This window comes from Euprymna scolopes, chromosome 22 (genome assembly GCF_053919585.1).
Source record: "Euprymna scolopes isolate OS-2025 chromosome 22, ASM5391958v1, whole genome shotgun sequence".
Lineage (NCBI taxonomy): Eukaryota > Metazoa > Mollusca > Cephalopoda > Sepiida > Sepiolidae > Euprymna > Euprymna scolopes.
In genome coordinates, this window is record NC_136503.1 from 62,274,755 (window position 1) to 62,281,053 (window position 6,299).

The window sequence follows — 6,299 nt, forward strand, 5'->3', positions numbered from 1 at the left end:
ATCGTCGTCAATATGAGAACAAAATCGACATTCACGCTTCCTTCTCTGAAAATAAACATACAACATACACATGAATAAGAAAAAACAATTCCTACAAGTCCAACGTCTCGCGTGATGCAAGACACCTAGACTATCAGACGTTGCAAGTCAAATTAAATCCTCTCTGAGTAAACAATTTTCCTGTCTTTTCAAAAACCTTGGGCAAGTTCCAAGATCATTTTGTGTTCTTCACGTAAAGTTAGAGATGATGTACTGAGCTATCAAACCATTACTAATGAGTTCGAGAGTTGAGAGTGACGGGTATTTTCAATTTATGGTAAAAACAAGTCGAGTTTACATAATCACTAATGTTTGTTGCATGCGTTAGTGGATAGGAAATGATCGTTTGGTGTTATTGAATTCGATCCTGACTAGTTTCTCGATAATTATTACGTTAAGCTGGAACTAATTTTATTTTCTTTAATTTTACTTACGACAGTCTCGTAACTCTCGCTTCCACTTATTTTGTTCCATGACCGATGTTTCTTACAAAGAGGGAAGAATTGCTGTTTTCTGGATCAGAATCTATTCCATTTAAGACTTATCGTTGACAAGTTTTTTTATCTTGAAAGAGTATTTTTTTAACTCTTTACATTAAATGACTTTGTGCCTTGTCTGCAACGATTTCCGTCCAAATAACTTAAACCAAGAAAACCAAATAAATTTTTAATGGATTAATAGTACGACGAAATATGAATTCGAAGCGGAGAAAATGGGATCATTCAACCAATTTTTCAGCCATAGGTGGGCAGTTTAGTTTCATCTGTCTTACAGAATCATTGATAGAAAGTCAAGTTTTAATATTGGTTTAACTTGTATCAGAGGACAATAGATGGAAGTTTGGGTTAAATAATTGTGTTAGCTGATTTGATAGGATAATGGGTGGAAGGTCAAGTTTAATTATTGTTTTCACTTGTGTCATAAGGTCCTAGGTGGATCCAGCCAGCCAGCGCGGCCGTAACCAAGATTGAACTCACTACGCTAGTTTGTAGTGTAATTCAAATCTTGTCGAAGGGTATTTTTTATCGTGACGACATCACTAGATGAGATTCCTACTACGGCTTAAGAGAGTCCCATCTACCTTCGAGAGAAGGATAGACCGTGCTAGTTTCTCAACCTGGTATTTTACCTCGCGGTACATAAAGCGTCTCGTCGGTGTGTCAACGTGATTGTGCTGTATATAGGTGAATGGTTAGGTGTAATGCTTGGCTTCAGCTGTCTCATGTGACCAGAGGTTGAAGGATAGGTTTAATAATTGGCTTGTTTGTTATCCTTACTTTGAAATGGGTAACGCTCTTGGATGGGTTAACGTTTTATGTAACTTTGCAAACCCAATGAAATGTTAATGACAAGATAGAGAGATTTTGTTTAACTCCATCCTTTTTGGGGTACGTGAACTCTTTCCGGGCTATTTAATGCCAAACATATTTATTATAAACCAATCATTATAAACAATTAATTGAACAGAAGTTACTACTTTTATCTATATATATATCTTTTACTAATGAGTGACCACTTCAGTGCCAAAAGCCGCTCGAAGGTTGGGGTTTATGAGATCAGCGGATGTTATCATGACGGAGATGAATATGGTAGGATTGAAGATTGAAAACTGGAATTTAAAAAATAATCACATATTTGGACCGTTAATATGAACTGGTGTTTGGAGGGATAAAAATTCCCGATATCTACCGAAAATACGGCACCAATTTTGTTACTATTAACTTTAGGGGGTATACAATCGATCTGATTCGATTTCAACTCGATTTAACTGATTCAATAGCCAATGCCGTTATTCACCAAGTAACCGTTAATATACTAGCAAATCTACTCGCTTAATATGATGTTAGATATTAGATCAATAGACCCACTAGTATATAAAATGGTTAGTTGAGAGTAACAGGAAATAAAAGGTCAGCTGGATCAACCTACCGGAAGTGATGATGTCTTGACATCACATGGTTCAAAGAGAGAGAGAGAGAGAGAGAGAGAAGAGAGAGAGAGAGTGAAAGAGATGACCGCAGTCTTTTTGAGGAAACGCAGAGCGTGGGCGTTTAACTTTATATGGGATAACAAGATATGATCAAACAGTGATAATTGATCACGCTTTGTGTCTTCCTACTAGTAAGTAATTTGGAACGAATATCTAATAGAATAAATATTCTCTGTCTTCAATTAGTTTAAATCCGAATTATTTGTTTTGAAAGTGTAAATAAGGAGCTTTTATTTAAGGACATTAATCCTCGAGTCTTTCTTGTGAGCCGATGAGGGTCCAGAAGAAACGCACAACTCGGTATTTAGTGGAAACGAAATATATTGAAAGTAAAAGTAAATAAAACAAATAAAGAGAGCGATTACACGTCAGTGTAACTTCTAAGTGTACATAACGTGCGCATAACGCCGAAATTAAATATTTCATTTTTAAATGTCATAAGGCAAATGTTTTCTGTAAAGGAAACAACATAACATCTTTATTTTTAAAATTTAATTGGAAAATAAGCAATTCAGGCAACTTGATTATGTAGTAGAGTTTACACCTATTCAATGTAACCGCCTTCAGCCTAAATCACCGCCTTGATACAGGTCTGGAACTAGGAGCATATCTTTTCTACAAGTGCCGACGGGAGCTCGGCGAATACTCGGCAGATGGCGGTGATCAGGCTGGCTTTGGTGTTGTGGGTGTACATGTTGGTGATGTTCTCGACGTATGATAAAGCGAAGTAGTTTGGCTGATTCAGGTTGGAGGCAGTGAACGAAAAGGAACAAAATCGTAGCACTCCTACTGAAGCCAAGCCTAGGTCTAATTGGATCTGTGTGCCGGCGCCGAGTCCTGCTGCCACACCCACGGTCGGTGAGCTTCAACCTTATTGCACCAAGGGACTCCACACTCTTCAGAACATCAAAGTACACTTTGGTGTTGACTTTCAAGCCGACTTCGAAGATGTAAGGTGGCATGGTGTGACCGCACTTGAAATTACACCAAAAACCATAATCATGGCCGGAAACTTTGTTTTCATCAACCTGGGCACGTCCATGTTATTCGTGGCAACCCAACGATGAATTTTGAGGGTGCTGGCAAGGTCCTGTTATCATATCTTAGATCAATAGAGAGCATGAGTTATACAGCGACGCATCTCCAATCTCGCTCGTTGAACATTATGTCACGTTCAGACATGATAGAGGGCTCCTATCGCTCTTAAGATTTGTACATAGCTGGCCAACTAATAGATGATCTGCATAAAAACATCAAACGGAAATGGAATCATGTCGTTTTTTCTAGGGAGACAATTTTATCATTCCACGCTGTGTTTATATTTTGTATAATTCTAACCTTTTTCCTATTCTGATGTGAATCATTTTGCCTTTTTCCTTTTCTGACAAGAATCATTTAGCTTCGAAATGCCATGGCCTACAGAGACGTCTTCTTAAATTTCCCCTTAACTTTTTCTTACTGTTCTGATGAAGACAGAGGATATTTATTCTACTCGATCTTCGTTCCAAATACAGTGGGAAGATACAAAGCGTGATCAATAATCACTATTTGTTTGATCATATGTTTTGGATGAGTACAACACACAAAGAATGAACAGCAGTGAATATTGGATATATATATATATATATATATATATATATATATATATATATATATATATATATATATATAAAGCTCAATGTCTGTGTGTGTCTGGTCACGAATAGGCTCCTATATGGTTGACTATTATAGAAAACCGATCACATATAATGATAGAAGATGTATCGACACACATGAATGGATATGTTTGATCTGGTTTAATGATGATTCATTAAAATTGTGGGGTCTGCGTACGTGCCTGGTCCACAAAGTATGGAAATAACAAATTAAAAAATTTAAAAAATACGTTTACAAATATTTTTAATATAGATGTACATAATAATATTGATAAGTATGTTTTAACTTAAATATGGATGGTATAATAAAATTGTGAGGTCTGCGTTCGCGCCTGGCCTCCAGAGAATGGAAATAGGCACAAACTTTAATAAAGACTTTTCATATTTATCTGCGTAAGTATACTTTGATAATTATGTTTCAGTTTGAAGAAATATGGTATAATAAAATTTTGGAGTGTTCGTTCGCGCCTGACCTCCATAGAATGGAAATATGTCACAAAGTTTAACAAGGTTTTTTAATGTAGATCCACAGAATATTGTGATGAATGTTTCAGTGTGAACAGGTATGGTATAATTAATTTTGGGGTTTATCTATTTTATTTTTACTTTCATTATATTTTGCTTTGGTTTTGATATCCCAAAATTCGAAGCTATCTCTTTACAACCCTTCCTTTTCATAATCTATCATACTTTCATAAATCAGAGTCCATTTCGTGTAGGCTGTTTTTGAACCCAGTCAACGACGGGTACTTTTTCTAGTATATATATATATATATATATATATATATATATATATATATATATATATATATATGCTATGAGAAAAATAGAAAAAACCGAATGAAATTATTAAAAATCAACGTTTCGTCCTTATTTCAGAGGACATCTTCAGGATAATTGAAATAAAAAATAAAAATGTAAGAAAAGAAAAAGTCATAGATCGTGCGAAAAAGACAGTTCTTGAGTCCTACTCATGTCGGGAAGGACAAACATATGTGTGCGTATTTTTCTCATTACATAACGTCAACCACCGCTGGTATTTTTTCATTCCTTATATATATATATATATATATATATATATATATATATATATATATATATATATATATATATATATATAGCATTTAATAGTGTGTATGTGAAATAGCATTTAATAGTGTGTGTGTGTGTATATATATATATATATATATATATATATATATATATATATATATATATATATACTATTAAATGCTATTCCATCTTTTGTGTATTGTATTCATACAAAACGATGCCGATAAAATAAAATTAACGCGAACTTTTTCGACTAAAGATGCCTTCGTATTTATCACACAGTCCACTTCACAGTTTTTTACAATATGGTTGATTTGCTGTACGTATTAAATATGACACGCAACAAACGTATAAAAGACATTCAATTCATAACTTGAAAACAATGAACTTACCGAAATCCGATTATGTGAACATCCACTAATCGTTTAGCGATACTGCTTCTATTCAGTGTGTTTATTAGCTGAAAGAACAAGAAATAAATTCTCTTTGTTTACATATATAATTTTACACACACACACACACACACACACATATATATATATATATATATATAACTACTTCATTTACTCACATAAAATTAATATACGAAAGTATAGATTTATGCGTAAACTGTAAGCATTTACTTCAAAAGTGCTCAATACGTAGGTAGAGCTAGTTAGTAATTTATAAAATATATATGGCGATTAAGCTACACTGAATATTCGGCGTTTCATCCACTCTAGGATTCGTCGGGCTTATGCGCGAATTCTGTGGTTGTTTATCGTTTTTATATGGTCCTCTTATTCTGTTGAGGATTTTAGTTAGCCAATCAGCTTTCTAGTATCCACCGCGCCCCTTCCTATCAGCCAATGGGCATGCATTCTATCGAACAAAAGATCTGTTTTAAAACTAGTTTAGTGGTTTAAGACAGACATTTTTTATATATAAATATACATATGTGTACATACATATATGCACATATATATGCATATATATACATACATACATATATGTGTGATCGTTTATGTATATTCATGTTTATTTAATTTATTTATTTGTTTATTTTCTATTGTTTTTGTTAGTTTTAAAACTATTTTGTATCGCTATCCTAGAGTAAATTTTATTTTGTGAACACAGTTATTTGCTATTTCTCTTCTACAGTTTAATAGATTTTGGGGTGCTTTAAAGTACAGGATAGCAAGTTTTTCATGAAGGCATAATTTACATGGGTCGTCTAAATTCCTACACGTGGTAGCTTGTCTTATTATTTTCCATTCGACTACCGGCAAATGTCCGCTTTCTTTGAGTTCCCAGTATTTATTCGCTAGTGTTGTTTTTATACGGTGTTTTTTTTATTGCTGAATGTACTTTTGTGGTCATAGTATCGGGTTTTGAAATAAATTAAATAAACATGAATATACATAAACGATCACACATATATGTATATATATATATGTGCATATATGTATGTACACGTATGTATATTTATATATAAAAAATGTCTGCCTTAAGCTACTAAACTAGTTTTAAAACAGATCCTTTGTTCGATAAAATGCATGCCCATTGGCTCATAGGAAGGGGCG